Here is a 14348-nt window from a genome sequence, read left to right on the forward strand (position 1 = left end):
CCAGGCACCTGGCACGGCACTAGAGGCCTCTTTTATTCCCTGAAAATGAGCGCCCTGAATTAACTGAAGTGTCTGCAATGCCGGGAGGTGCATGGGTCTTAGCTCTGAAGTGCCTTGAGCTGCAGTATGTACAGCTGGTGGAGCCTAGAGAGCGACCCGGCTCTCCTGATGGTGAACTCCTCCATTTGTGTCAGCTGAACCGCTCTGCAGGCTGCATGGAAAGGTTCCGATGGACCAAGACTATGGTGTAGGTTCAGGTGGCCAAGGGAACCTGCCCCACCACCCCTCTGGCCCACAGCTGAGGCTCAGGCAGGATGTGGGGGTCTCAGAATTGCTCCATCACAGCTGGCAGACACCCACACACATGACTTGGACCAAGCCTGGAACCTCAGCCGTCACCGGGGGTTTGGGTGTGAGCCGCTGACTCCTCCCTCCATCCCTAGTGCTTGTCGTGGCAGCTCAGGCAAGGCCTTGCATGCAGGCAGCTCTTTTGGGCACCCCGAAACTGAGGCCAGAGGAAGCCCACCTCCAGTGGGTTTGGGGCATGCCTGGGAGGGAGCTGAATCCCCCTCCCGACCAAGGCCTTCTGAGCGGAGATCAAACACCTGCATTTCCTCCTCTGAATCACTGCCCCACGCAGGGGAAATGACCCCCTCTCGGCCACTCTCTGCGTCTCCTGGCCAGCAATGGGACAGGAAGAGCAGGAGGCAGAGGGGAGCAGGTCCAGCCCTCTCCACCTCTGTCGCCTGAGGGGATCAAGCACCCTGCTGAAACCAGTGTCTCTCCACAGCGCCGAGAGGGACTGCAGGGGATTATTGCAGCTGCCAGAGCCTTTCCCAGAAGGGAGCCTGCTGCCCCTCAGGAGCTGCCAGCCTTGGAGCCCCAGGACAATCTCCAGGGAGCCCAGGGGTCAGAGAAAGTCACGCCTTTGGCTGGGCCTCTGCTCCTGAGCGGGGCCAGGCTGCAGGGACCGAGGGAGCTGGTGGCACCGTGGCAGCAGTGCCCATGTGCCCAGCTGTGTGCAGGAGCAGCTCCTCTGCCAAGAGCAGCGGGGCTCCGGGCACTGCCTGCTGCTGCTGACGGGAGATGAGGCGAGAGGGAGAGAAGTGAGAGGCAGTGTGGAGTGGGAGGAGAGAGGAGAGCTCCTTGTGGGGGAAATCTGCACAGCCCTTTGCATGGTAAGTCTCTGGCAGCAGGGCAACGCTGCCGAGGTTCCTGGAGGGGTCTTCTGCACCCACCCCATCCCATGACCAATAGGGATTTTAAGGATCACTCTTGCAGCTTCTGCATTGTGGAGGAGGAGGAGGAGGAGATGCTTCAGAGCAGGATGTCGTGCCACACCGTCAGAGGCACAGGGCATCCTGCTGCCTTCTCCCAGGGACGCAGCCGGAGTGTGAAGCTGAGCTGTGAACCCAGGTCTGCCCAGGTTCGTCCGTCAGAGTGGTGTCCCTGCACCCCAGGGTGCTGTGTGCCCGGGGCACTGACTCTGCCGCCTGTGTGGGTCAGCACGCAGCCTGCCCGGGGAGCTCCCCACGGCGCTGCAGGGAGAAGCTCTGGGTGAGAGGGGTTTCCCCCAGCAGGGCAGGTTCATCCTCCCATCGAGAGGGTGCTGCATGGAGCAGGGCTGCCCACAGCTCCAGCTCTCCAGGAGGACCTTTTGAGAGTGGGGTTTTCAAGAGGGCTCGCCTCTGCATGGTGGGAGTGGAAATGCAGCAGTCAGGTTGAGGCAAGAAACTAAGCCTGGTCACCACCACGCTGAGGGGTGACTAGGTTTGCAAGGACCCACAGCAATTGCCCACACAAGCCCTCAGCCTGCAGACAGCACCCACTTCACCTTGCCATCACTGTTCTCGGCCAGCCCCAGCATGCAGACGCTTTCCCCCCAGCAAGCCCCCTGCAGCTTTCCTCTCCCACCCAGCAGAGGAAGGGGGAATGAGCTGACTCAGGAGATGCCACCTTTAAGACCCTTCACCCTCCCGGGGGGTGTGCTGCTGAGTTGTGTGCTGCCCTCCAGAAGGGCCCAGCTCTTGTGCTTGCTGAATGTCCCACACAGAAGCCACAGAGGGGTGCTAAGGAGATGGAAGTGCTGCTGGGGGTGGCTGTGTGTGGGCAGCTGCAAAAGCATAGTGGAGATGTGGAGACCAGTGTGCTGGCTGTGTCCTAGGGCACAGGGAGAGCTGGTGCCTCTCAGGGCTCACTAGTCTTCACCCTGGGAGCCACGGAAAGGCTGCCTAGTCCAGCCCTGCAGAGCAGACAAAGAAGCAAACAGTCCCCCCAGCACGGAAGCTGTTGCTTTTGTGCTCCAAATGCCTCCAAACTGCATGTGAAGATGTTCAACAGACTTCCTACACTCCAGCAGCACCGACCTCTCTGCAGCCTGCAGGCACACGTCCCGGCTCCTCATGGCTCACGCAGCCAGCCCAAGCTGGAGCTGCAGACAGGGAGCTGAGTGAAGGTCCTGCCGAGGAGAAAAGCAGTCTGTGTGTGTGTGTGTGTGTGTGTGTGTGTGTGTGTGTGTGTGTGTGTGTGTGTGTGTGTGTGTGTGTGTGTGTGTGTGTGTGTGTGTGTGTGTGTGTGTGTGTGTGTGTGTGTGTGTTGGGGGGTGTGTGAGAAAGGGAAAGAGCTGTGAACAGAGGAGTCTCTCCTGACTTGTCCCTGTCTTTTCCTCCTTGCACAGTCCCACGGGCCTGCAGGGAACAACATGTCCAACAGCAGCTCCCTCAACGAGTTCCTCCTCCTGGCATTCGCGGACACGCGGCAGCTGCAGCTCTTGCACTTCGCACTCTTCCTGGGCATCTACTTGGCTGCCCTGCTGGCCAACGGCCTCATCATCACCACCATAGCCTGCCACCACCGCCTCCACACCCCCATGGACTTCTTCCTCTTTAATCTCTCCCTCCTCGACGTGGCCTCCATCTCCACCACTGTCCCCACATCCATGGCCAATTCCCTCACAAACACCACGACCATCTCCTACTCAGGATGCACTGCCCAGGTCTTAAGTTTTGCCATTTTCATTTTGGCTGAGTATTCCCTTCTCACTGTCATGGCTTATGACCGCTACGTTGCCATCTGCAGACCCCTGCACTACGGGACCCTCCTGAGCAGCAGAGCTTGTGTCCAAATGGCAGCAGCTGCCTGGGGCAGCAGCTTTCTCAATGCTCTCCTGCACACTGCCAACACCTTTTCCATACCTCTCTGCCAAGGCAATGCTGTGGGGCACTTCTTCTGTGAGATCCCCCACATCCTCAAGCTCTCCTGCTCACACTCCTACCTCCGGGAAGTTGGGGTGGTTGTGATTACAACCTGTTTAATCTTGGGGTGTTTCATGTTCATTGTGCTGTCCTACGTGCAGATCTTCAGAGCTGTGCTGAGGATCCCCTCAGAGCAGGGCCGACACAAAGCCTTCTCCATGTGCCTCCCTCACCTGGCCGTGGTCTCCCTCTTTGTCAGCACTGGCATGTGTGCCTACCTGAAACCTCCCTCCCTCTCCTCCCCCTCCCTGGATCTGGTGGTGGCTGTTCTGTACGCGGTGGTGCCTCCAGCAGTGAACCCCCTCATCTACAGCCTGAGGAACAAGGAGCTCAAGGATGCCCTGAGGAAAGTGATTCAGTGGGTACAATGTGGGCACCAATAACCATCCCATGTGCACCCACTCATCATTCACAGGGCATTTAACATCAGGGCTCTGTGTTGTTCTTTTCTTGTTTGTCTTCCTTTTCTGATACATTCCCACTAAAAGAAAAAATGTTTGGTTTGTGCCACTTCTCAGGAATCTGAGCCAGAGACCATGGTGAAGCAGGAAGCCAGGTGTCTCTCTTCCTCTGCAGAGATGGGGGAACCTCAGAGCCCGCTAGTCTGAGCTCCCTCGGATGCCCCCAGTGCAATGAGGGGAGTTTCCCTTTGCAGGGTCTCTTTTGGCACTGACACCAAGGGTGCTCAGGGGCACACAGCCAGGCTCGGACAAGTACAGACAGGGTGAGACTGTGGGTCCCGCGTCCCTTAGGCTCTTGGAAAAGGAGAAGGAGCATCAGGTTCCTGGGGCCCCAGCTCGGGGCAGGCGGCTCTGTCGCTGGGGCAGCAGGAGCTGCGGAGGGGCTGCAGGGCCAGGGCTGTCGTGCTGTGCTGGGCAGCGGGGTGGGCATCCAGGGGCTGCAGCCGAACCACCACAGCGCCCTGCCCAGCACCCAGGAGACCCATAGACACTTTCTGCAGAGCTTTCTTAAGAGACATGGCAGGGTCTCAGATTTGCAAATGTTTCCGCTTTTGCTAATTTCCAGGAGTTTTTACACTCTTGCCTGCCCTCCTGGAAGGAGGAGGGAAGGCAGGAGGGAGGTTAGCAGCGGTGGAGAGAGGGCGGGAGGGAGGGAAGGCAGGAGGGAGGGGAGGCAGGAGGAGGGAGGCAGCGGCGGAGGGTGGGTGGGAGGGGAGGCTGCCCATGATGACCTCAGAGGGCAGTTTGGGGGGGTTTCCCAGGAGGGGGTTGCCATGCAGCAGGGCTAAAGACATCAGCCAGGTGACCTTGCTGGCCTTGGAAGACATCCACCCCACTCTGCCCCTGACCATCCGGCCACAGCCTGTGCTGCTGCTGCTGCTGCTTGCGATGCGGCCGTGCCAGGGACAGACCTTTCCATTGGTTGTTGATAAGGCTCAAGCAGTTCTGGGCGGCACAGCCTGCGGAGGTCTTGCTAGTGGTGGCTCCTCCTTCCGCAGAGCTAGCTCTGCTCAGACTTGCTGAGGGCGCAGTCCATGCCCATGCCCAGGTGGCTTAGGAAGGTATTGAGCAGTGTCAGAGCCAGGAGGGCCCCCCGAGGAACGCTGCTTGTGAGCTACTGCTCGTTGGAGTTTGAGGCATGAAGCAGCAGCCTTGGAGCTTGGCACGCTGGCCAGTGTGCACACAGCTGGTGGTGCCTCTGCCCAGTGCAGGTCTTGCCAGCTCGTCAGCCCCTTGGCTCTTGGCTCCCAGCTGCTCAGGCCAGCATCTTCTCAGGCGCTCTTTGTCCGGCTGGTGCTTGGGCTCTTCCTTGTCACTTGGGTCCTCCTCAGGGCAGTGGGGTCTCCAGGGAGGGCAGGGCTGCCGTGACTGCCTCGGTCCCCATGCTGCCTTTGCCCTGTCCCCCACTTAAAGATGGTAAATGTTATATACCCTTCAGAAATGAGGGCATACTTTGGAGAAAGCACAGCAACATGACCAGGGAGGGGCTGGGCACTCCAGGGGTGAGTCCAGGTCACAAGGTCAGGCCAGCTTACTCAGGGTTTTATCCAGCCTGGTCTTGAAGGCCTCCAAGGATGGAGATGGCACTACCTCACTGCACCACCTGATCCAATGCTTGAGTGACCTCCTGCTGAAAAAGTTCCTCTCTCCTAGGCCCACTGGCTCTTGCCTTCCCACCATGCACCACTGTGTGGGAGCCTGACTTTGTCTCGTTGACGACCTCCCTGTGGTTACTGGAAGGCTGCTGTTAGGTCCTCCCAAAGCCGTCTCTTCTTCAGGCTGAAAAAAGCACATTTCCCTCAGCCTCTCCTCCACAGGGCCTGGGCCTCAGAGCCTGACCACCTTGGTGGTCCTCAGCTGAACTCCTCACCCTTTGCTTTCTTTTATTGGGGGGCAGGGAGCGCCCAAATCTGAATGCAGTCTTCTAGCTAGGGTCTAATGAGTGCTGAGTGGAGGGGGACCATCACTCGCCTGGATCTCCTGGCTGCGCTACTGTGTTCAGGCAGCCCAGGATGCTGCTGCCTTTCATCGCTGCCAGGGCACACTGCTGGCTCACGTTCAGTTGGTGTGCATGGAGATGCCAGGTCCTTTGCAGCAGAGCTGCTCCCCAGCCAGCCAGTCCCCAGCCTGAACCGTCTGCAGGGGCTTCTTCCTGCCCAGCTGCAGGACTTTGCCTTTGTCCTGGTGAAACTTCTCTCACTCGGGAGTCCCTTTGCAAAGGTCTAGTGCGTTTCTGCCCAAGGAAGGGGAATTATGGAGGATCATTCCCAGGCAGGGGAGGCCAGTGCGGATTGTCCCCTTCCAACAAGGGAGAGCAAAGGAGATGAGATACGGAGCTGCTCCCTGGGCTTCTCCCAGGATGCTGCACAGCAGGACTGTCTTGTGATCCCCCGTGGGCAAATGCTCAGTCTCTTTCCAGAGGAGCATCTTGGCAGGTACTGCAGATGATGTGCAGTTTCCAGTGGCTCCTGAAAGTCTCTCCCCAGCTCTGCTGCAGAGTGTCTGGGTTGGTTAAAGAAGTAGCAGGGTCACTGTATGATGTGACCAACACTCCAGATGGGCAGTGTCCAGGGTGAGTAGCAGGTACTGCAGTATGTACAGCTGGTGGAGTCTAGAGAGCGACCCGGCTCTCCTCATGGTGAACTCCTCCTTTGGGTCAGCTGAACTGCTCTGCAGGCTCCATGGAAATGCATGGCTCCATGGAAAGGTTCCGATGGCCCAAGAATATGGTGTAGGTTCAGGTGGCCAAGGGAACCTGCCCCACCACCCGTCTGGCCCACAGCTGAGGCTCAGGCAGGATGTGGGGAGGGTCTCAGAATTGCTCCATCACAGCTGGCAGACACCCACACACATGACTTGGACCAAGCCTGGAACCTCAGCCGTCACCGGGGGTTTGGGTGTGAGCCGCTGACTCCCGCCTCCATCCCTAGTGCTTCTCGTGGCAGCTCAGGCAAGGCCTTGCATGCAGGCAGCTCTTTTGGGCACCCCGAAACTGAGGCCAGAGGAATCCCACCTCCGGTGGGTTTGGGGCATGCCTGGGAGGGAGCTGAATCCCCCTCCCGACCAAGGCCTTCTCAGCGGAGATCAAACACCTGCATTTCCTCCTCTGAATCACTGCCCCACGCAGGGGAAATGACCCCCTCTGGCCAGACCCCAGCAGACCCCAGAGCATGCCTGTTTGCTCACCCTGGCTGGGACGGGGCCAGGGCTGGGCGGGGGCCGAGAACTAGTGAGAGGTTGCAAAGGAGGACCATGGTGGGCAGGTCACTGAGGGCTGTTGTGGGGACCATGCTGGGGGGGGATGTTTCCTCACTCCTGAAGGCACCATGTCCTGTGTGGTGCCTGCACTGTGGCACCATGGGGCCACGTGCAGGGCAGCAGGACCACAGAGATGGGGCTCAGATGGGAGCCATGATGCTCCAGGAATCTCTCACACTGCTGGAATCCCACAAATTTCCCCACAGCCCAGCGAGACAGGGCTCTGCTCTGTGGTTGCTCCAGGGAGGCTAAGGGGCACCCTGGTGGCAGGTGCAGGGTGGCCAGCACCAGCCCCAGTGCTCCCAGCAGCCCCTCTGAAGCCAGAGCAGCTCTTGATGGTTGATTGTGGAGGGGACTCCATGCTGCTAGTGGGGACAGGGGTCTCTCGGGGGTGGCAGCCAACAGCACCGCCTGCCAGGATGCCCAGACCCAGGACAGCACCACAGCTCACGGTACCCCCTCTCCTGTGTCTCCCCCTTGACTGTAAGGGCAACCCGGGAGGCACTGCCTCAGGCACATCTGCATTACACCGGCAATCCTTTGCATCCACCTTCAACCACAGAAAAGTCCAGGGCCTGGATCCCCTCAGTGGTGAGGGGAAAAAAGCCGCCTTTTCTGCCATGTGGTTTCTCTACCGCGGCAGTTGTGTCTCTAAGCAGATGGTGCCACCCTCCCCTTTCTTTCTTACCTGAAGCTCAGCCTGGTTGGGGCTGTGAATGTGGAGCCTGGCTGTCACTGCAGTGACCTGGAGATGGTGGAGAGGCAAGAGGAATAGCAGAATCACCACCCTGGACTGCAGGAGAGAGGATTTCCTTGTGTTTGGGATCTGCTTGTCGGGACCCCACAGGGCAGAGGAGCCATGGAGCCCCCTTGGCTCTTCAGGGACAATGTCCTCAAAGCACAGGAACACTCTAGTCTGCAGGAAAGTCCAGGTCCAGCAGGGCCTGGCAGGAGGCTGGCCCAGATGAGCAGGGACTTGGATGGACCATCAGGCTGAAATGCTGCGATGGGTGGTATGAGTTCCAAGTGGCAGCTGCCTCCTGGTGGCATCCGTCAGTGATCAACATGTGGGGCACTACTGTTTAACAGGTTTAATTAATGGCCTGGAGAATGGATGGAGCACAACCTTAGCACCTTTGTGGCCAACGTATAACTGGGGGATAGGTGGGGGGAGCTCCTGGGCAACCTCATCTAGTTCCCTCTGCCTTGAGCAGGTGGGCTGGGACTAGGTGATGTCCAGAGGCCTCGTCCACCCTCAGTGCTGTGATTCAGGAAACCATTTCCTCAAGAGCTCTGGAAAGAGAGACGAGGCAGAGGAAGAAGAAGAGCTGTGAAACATGTCAGTTTGAATAAAGTAGTTCCTTGAAGGACAGTTTCTCCATTCAGAGCATTGCTAGCCAAAGTATTTTGGTGAATAATGTCTATATGTATATGTACACTCGCCTGGACAGACTAAGGACTCCAGTGCATGAACATGGTGCTGTCAATTAATAAGAAAGACAAAATATTTGGAAATGGTAAAAAATGTGTGAAGCTTTGGCAAGGAGGATTTTTTTGGTCCATTATTGCACTGAGTCTTGTCTTGAGAAGATTCCAACTTATGACTAGAATTTCATTTTCTGGCTTGATTCATTGGACCGCCTACAGAGGCTGTTGCTGCCTGAGATGCCTGGGGATAGCTGTGTTCCCAAGTGGGGCTGGAAATCTTTGAGCTGGCTCCTACGGGGCCTCAGCTTGTCATTAGGGAATGTATCTCAAAACCGCTGAGTTGAGAACACCTGTGTCCTTCCATTGACTGGAAAGGGAAGTCCAGACAGCTGGGTCAGCCAGAGACATCTGCACGGATGGCGTCTGGCATGGGGTGAGAGCAGCCTCCTCCCTGTTGTGCCCTGCAATGAAGTTGCACTTCATTGACGGGGCAGGGAATGACTAGGGAGTGTGGCTAGATGTTCTAGGGACTCCTTGAAAACGTCACGGAGACACAGGTATGTTGAGATTTGTGCAAATTTGGTCATCCCAAAAGAGAGCATCTCCTTGAAGCTGCTCACCTGGCTTTGCTCCTCAGTCGAGAGAGCCCGACGGCTCGGAGTGTGACGTGCTCTGTGCAAAGAGTGAGGGGCGGCACAGACAGCCGTGGGCAGGGGGTGGTGTTCTGAGCACCGGGCTCTGTGTGAGACACCAAAATATGTTTTTGGATGGTGTGGGCCTGAATAAAACAGAAATGTTTAGAAAACGACATTAAAAATGAAACAAGAAAGAAATCAAGAAGAAGATTTAAAGCAAAGAAATGTTTTGTTACACTTTCCAGCCTTCACTTGTTTTAGGTTCTTACTGTCTTTCCTGATATGTTCTGTTTTAGCATGCTAGTCTTCTGGGGAGATTATGCATTATGTGGTTATCTGAAAAGAAAAGTAACTTTCAGAAGTGGGGCGGGAAGCAGTCACAGGGTGGTGGACATGGGGTGCCTTTGCAGGTGCCCTGGTCCCCTCTGCCCGGCCTCCCTCAGCAGCTCCCAGGGGCTCCCGTCTCCCGCAGGTCCTCTGGGAGAGCTGCTGGCCCCAGGCAGGTACCTGAGATACATCGGTGCCTCTCCAAGTGCCACTGGCTGCTTGTGCTTCGACCCCGGAGCTCTGCCTGCAAAGGTGAAGAACGGTTTTCAGCGTTACAAAACATATGAGCACCCTTTCATCGTTCAAAAGGATTGACTCACTTGAATACAAATGTCAGTGTTTTCCCATGATGAAACAATGGACATTTTGAGGAAAGGTATGAAACTCAGGAGAAGAAACGTTGATCTGCCCACTAAATCACATTACCACTGCTCTGGCTGTTATGCTGTGGTTTTAACCCCACTCATGTTTCACATATTTCCACATGTCCTGATTAAACTGATCCTTTCTGAAGCTGACTTTGCCTCGGACTGTCGGCACGTCTGCACTTGCCCTAGTTGCCCAGTTTTCCTCCTTGCTCTTTATCCATTCAGCCACCGCTCAACTGTCCAGCTGCTGCTCGGAGCTTCTGGCAGTCTCAAGCTTGCCTCATCTTTCTGGAGCCTCCTTGTCTCTTTAGCCAGCTCCTTTGCTGTGTTTCTATCCAGCCTTTCCCACCTATCTGTCGAAAACATTTCAAGGAAGGTTGTTTCTTGGGAAAGTGGACATCGCTGGCAGCAGCTTGGACTTGCCATACAGTTGAGGAGAGTATTTTATCTTTTATTAAACTGTCTCCCATTTACTTTGGTTTTGCCTGCACTTGAGACAAATCCTCCTGTGTCTATTTGCAGCTAGTGCTCTAAGGGAAGCAGGTGGGAGTTGGGGCACAGGAGCGGTAACGCTCAGCTGCAGAGGCGAGCGGAAGAAGGTTAGATGTTAACAAGAGTGGCATAGGGCCCCAGCGGCTGATGGGAGAACTGGCCGGGCTGGGGAGGTGAGGAGGAATGTGGTCCCATGCATGTCTCCTACCAAAAACACTGCTTTTCCTACATGTCCAGACCTCATTAGGAGACACTGTGGGTCAGTAGGAATTGGAGAATGTGGGTATCCCTTATCCTGAAAACCAAAGAATAAAGAAAGCTTAAAAAGCGGGCATCTTTCTTGTTCAGGTGCTCACAGAAATCTTCCTAATTGCAATACACTCCTGCAAGCTTTCCACTTAGCCCCACAAGACTGGAAGAAGTGAAGGAAATGATGGCAAGAGCCATGGCTCCTGAGGGCTTTTTGCATTTGAATGACCCCTTGGGGGTATTTGGTGCTGAGCCCATGAAGCTCAGATGCTGAGAGGAGACTGAACAAAGCTCTCAAGAAGCTCCAGCCAGAAGAAAACACCAAAGTGTCTTGGAGTGTTAAAGGGTCCCACTGAGGACCATTACCGACAAAGCCTCCCCAGGGGGCTGACGAGAGCAGAAAGTTGGAGGCCCTGATTGCTGGTAGGAAATGTGCATTTCTTTTCCCCAAAGTCCAGTCTGTGCCTTTCAAGCTGCAGTTTGTGGCCGTTTCCTCTTCTCATGCTCTTTCCCTCTACCAAAAGAGGCGCCATCATCTCTGAAACCACCCTTCCAGCAGTCACTGCCTACTCCTCTTTTCTCCTTAGCTGTAACTCTTCACCAGGCTGAAGAAGGCCACGTCCCTCAGCCTCTCCATACAGGCCTTGGGCTTCAGGCCAGAAACACCATCTCTGCACACCTCCTCTGCACCCTCTCCGCTTCCTCCCCATTCCTCCAGCCCTGGGCAGCCCACCCTGGCACACACTATTCCAGGTGTGAGCACAGCAGTGCTGAGTCGAGGGCGTTAAGAACTGCCCTTGCCTGAGTGGCCAGACTCTTCCTACAGCAGCTCCCTCAGCCTCCCATAGGGATAAAGTCAACCTTTGCCTTTGCCGGGCAGCACAAAACAGGCTCATGGCAGGAGAGATGCCCCTCTCCTCTGCTGCAGGTCTGCCGGCAGAGCAGGTGGCTCATGCCCTGGACTCCACGGCTGTGAGGGCAGAGGCTCTGCTCGGTGGGAGAGGAGACATGGGGGGCTGGCTCGGAGCAAGCTCTCTGCCTTGCAGGGACTGATTAAGATGTACTCAAACCCATCCTCCTGTGATGTTTCTGTTAGCAGTTCTCTCGCATTCCCTGCCCATCTCTGATGCCTGGAGCTCTCTCTGCTGAGAGCTCTCTCTCTCTCTCTCCCAATGGCTTTTCCCTGCCAGTGCTCAACGACCCCATCCCACCCTGTGTGTGCTCACTTCTGCCCCACAGGAAACCACTGGGGAAAGGTGCTAAGGAGCAGGACAGAAAAACCCTCTTGAGGCCATCAAGGTGTTGCCGGGGCTGTCTGTAGGCTGAGGTGGGGTTGAAGGGGTTTGCTGAGGTTTCTCACAGACCTATTGATCTCTGAGAGGGAAGGTTTGGGAATCCCAATTCCTGGCCAAACCAAAACACTCTTTCCTTTTATCTCCTTCCCAGTTAGCATCTATTTTTTTCTAGTCTCATTAGCACAAACAAGTTTTTTCCTAGAAGGAAAACTCCCTCCCTGTCATATAGACTTTTTTTTTTTTTTGGACCTTCCCCTGAAAAGACGCTTCAGACATGTCCTGTGCATGAGCTAGAGCTGTGAGCACCCCTAACCAATGGCAGCACCCTCTGGACGGGAGAATGAGCCTGTCCTGCCGGAGGCCACTGCACCTATTAGTCATGGGATGGGATGGGTTTACAAGATCCCTCCAGGAACCTCAGGAGTGTTGCCCGGCAGCCAGAGACTGACTGTGTCAAGGGCTGTGAAGATTTCCCCCACTACGAGCACTCAGCCGTCCTCCCACTCCACACTGACTCTCACTTCTCCCTCTCCTCTCACCCAATGTCAGCAGCAGCAGGCAGTGCCCGGAGCCCCACTGCTCTTGGCAGAGGAGCTGCTCCTGCCCACAGCTGTCTCTGGGCCGTGCTGCCAGGTTGCCAGCAGCTCCCTTGGTCCCCGCAGCCTGGCCCCGCTCAGGAGCAGAGGCCCAGCTGAAGGCCTGATGTTCTCTCTCCCCTGGGCTCCCTCCTCCTGGGAAATGTTCACTGAGGTAGGCAAAAATAATGACCTCTTGTCCCTCTCTAAACCACGCAGAGACACTGATTTCAGCGTTGCCACTTGTTTCATCAGAAGACAGTCATCTATGAGAGATGGAAACGTCCCACCCTGGAAGACCCCCATTCCCATCCCTTAACTAGACAGGACACCTAGAAAAAGGGCCAGAGGAGAGCTCGTTTACCATGGTTTGAGCGCAGCCAACAGAGGCAGCGAACCGACGCAGCAGTTTGCGCAGCAGTTCGCGCAGAAGGGCGCCAGAAGGCAAAGAAGGCATCTCTCTATTTTGCACAGTGGTGTGTCCTTCCCCGGGGCATGGTCATGACACGCCGCAGAGCACGTTCCCCAGTGGCTGCAGGAGGTGCTGCATTGGCTGTGTCTGAGGCCTCAACCCAGACAGACCCTCAGACAGCAGATGCAGCTCTGCAGGTGTCAGGCTGCAGGGAGTGCCTGGGGCCTCTCCGCGAGGCCTGGGCTGACAGTCAGCTCTCCTGTGTGAGGTGTGCTGTGGTTGACCAGTTGCGTCACCAGATAAAGGAGCTACAGGAGGAGGTTAGTAGGCTGCGTAGCATCCGAGAGGATGAGCGGGAGATTGACAGGGTGTTCTCGGAGACTGTTCAGCTCCGGGAGTCCCCTGCCCCCACTGCAGCAGAGTTGCCAGAGGGCTCAGCACCGTGTGTAAAGGTGCATCATAACGCTGTTGAAGAGGGCTGGAAGCTGGTGACCTCTCGTAGAAGGAGAAAGGCTCTTGCTCCTCCTCAAGACTTACCCTTGAAGAACAAGTTGAGCGCCCTCCAAGCCGAGGAGGAGCTGGGCATGGCTCCAGGGGAGGCAACTGGCCTGGCAGATGCTGTGCCGTGCAGGAACCCCCGGAAGAAACGGCGAGTGATTGTTGTGGGTGACTCCCTGCTGCAGGGGACAGAGGCACCTATCTGCCAACCTGATCTCTTGTCCAGAGAGGTTTGCTGCCTGCCAGGGGCTCGAATAAGAGATGTCGTGGAAAGACTGCCAAGGCTTGTCCATGCATCAGACTACTACCCTCTGCTGATCTTCCATGTGGGTGCTAATGACACGAAAGGCAAACTGGAAACCATCAAACGGGACTTCAGAGCTCTGGGAATGGTGGTGAAGGGTCTGGGAGCCCAGGTGGTTTTCTCCTCAATCTTGCCTGTGAGGGGAAAGGACAGGAGGAGGAGTAGACAAATTTTCCAAGTTAACAGCTGGCTGCGCTGCTGGTGTTGGCAACAGGGCTTTGGTTTCTATGATCATGGGACCCTGTTTGAAGATCAACAGCTGATGGGGAGAGATGGGATCCACCTTACCAAGCGGGGCACGCGGGTCTTTGCCAACAGATTGGCCAGCCTGGTACGGAGGGCTTTAAACTAGGCAAGATGGGGGAAGGGGAGTGGTATAGTGGCAGGGGAGTCAGTAAAACACCGCTCAAGTCAGGATGCCTCCAGCGGGTGCATACAACCAGGGGAGACAGCATGGCACATGGCTATGGAGGATCCTCTTGCACCTCTCCTGGGAAGCCTGCATGCTTGACTGGCTCTCTCAAATGCCTGTATACCAATGCACGCAGCATGGGGAATAAGCAGGAAGAGTTAGAGATCTGTGTGCGGTCGCAGGGCCATGATCTCATTGCAGTGACAGAGACATGGTGGGATAGTTCACATGACTGGAATGCTGTCATGGATGGCTATGTGCTTTTTAGGGAAGACAGGCCAGGAAGGCGAGGTGGTGGAGTTGCTCTTTATGTGAGGGAGCAACTAGAATGTCTGGAGCTCTGCCTAGGGGTGGATGAAGAGCAAGTTGAGAGCCTATGG

At 56.2% G+C, this 14348-nt stretch overlaps 1 protein-coding gene across 1 annotated transcript in view; it reads left to right on the forward strand.

The window, feature by feature from the left end:
• LOC138065198 (uncharacterized) overlaps positions 1-14348 on the forward strand; it is a 37146-nt gene that overhangs the window by 5057 nt on the left and 17741 nt on the right. The window lies entirely within an intron of this gene.

This window comes from Struthio camelus, unplaced genomic scaffold (assembly GCF_040807025.1).
Source record: "Struthio camelus isolate bStrCam1 unplaced genomic scaffold, bStrCam1.hap1 HAP1_SCAFFOLD_48, whole genome shotgun sequence".
Taxonomy (NCBI): domain Eukaryota; kingdom Metazoa; phylum Chordata; class Aves; order Struthioniformes; family Struthionidae; genus Struthio; species Struthio camelus.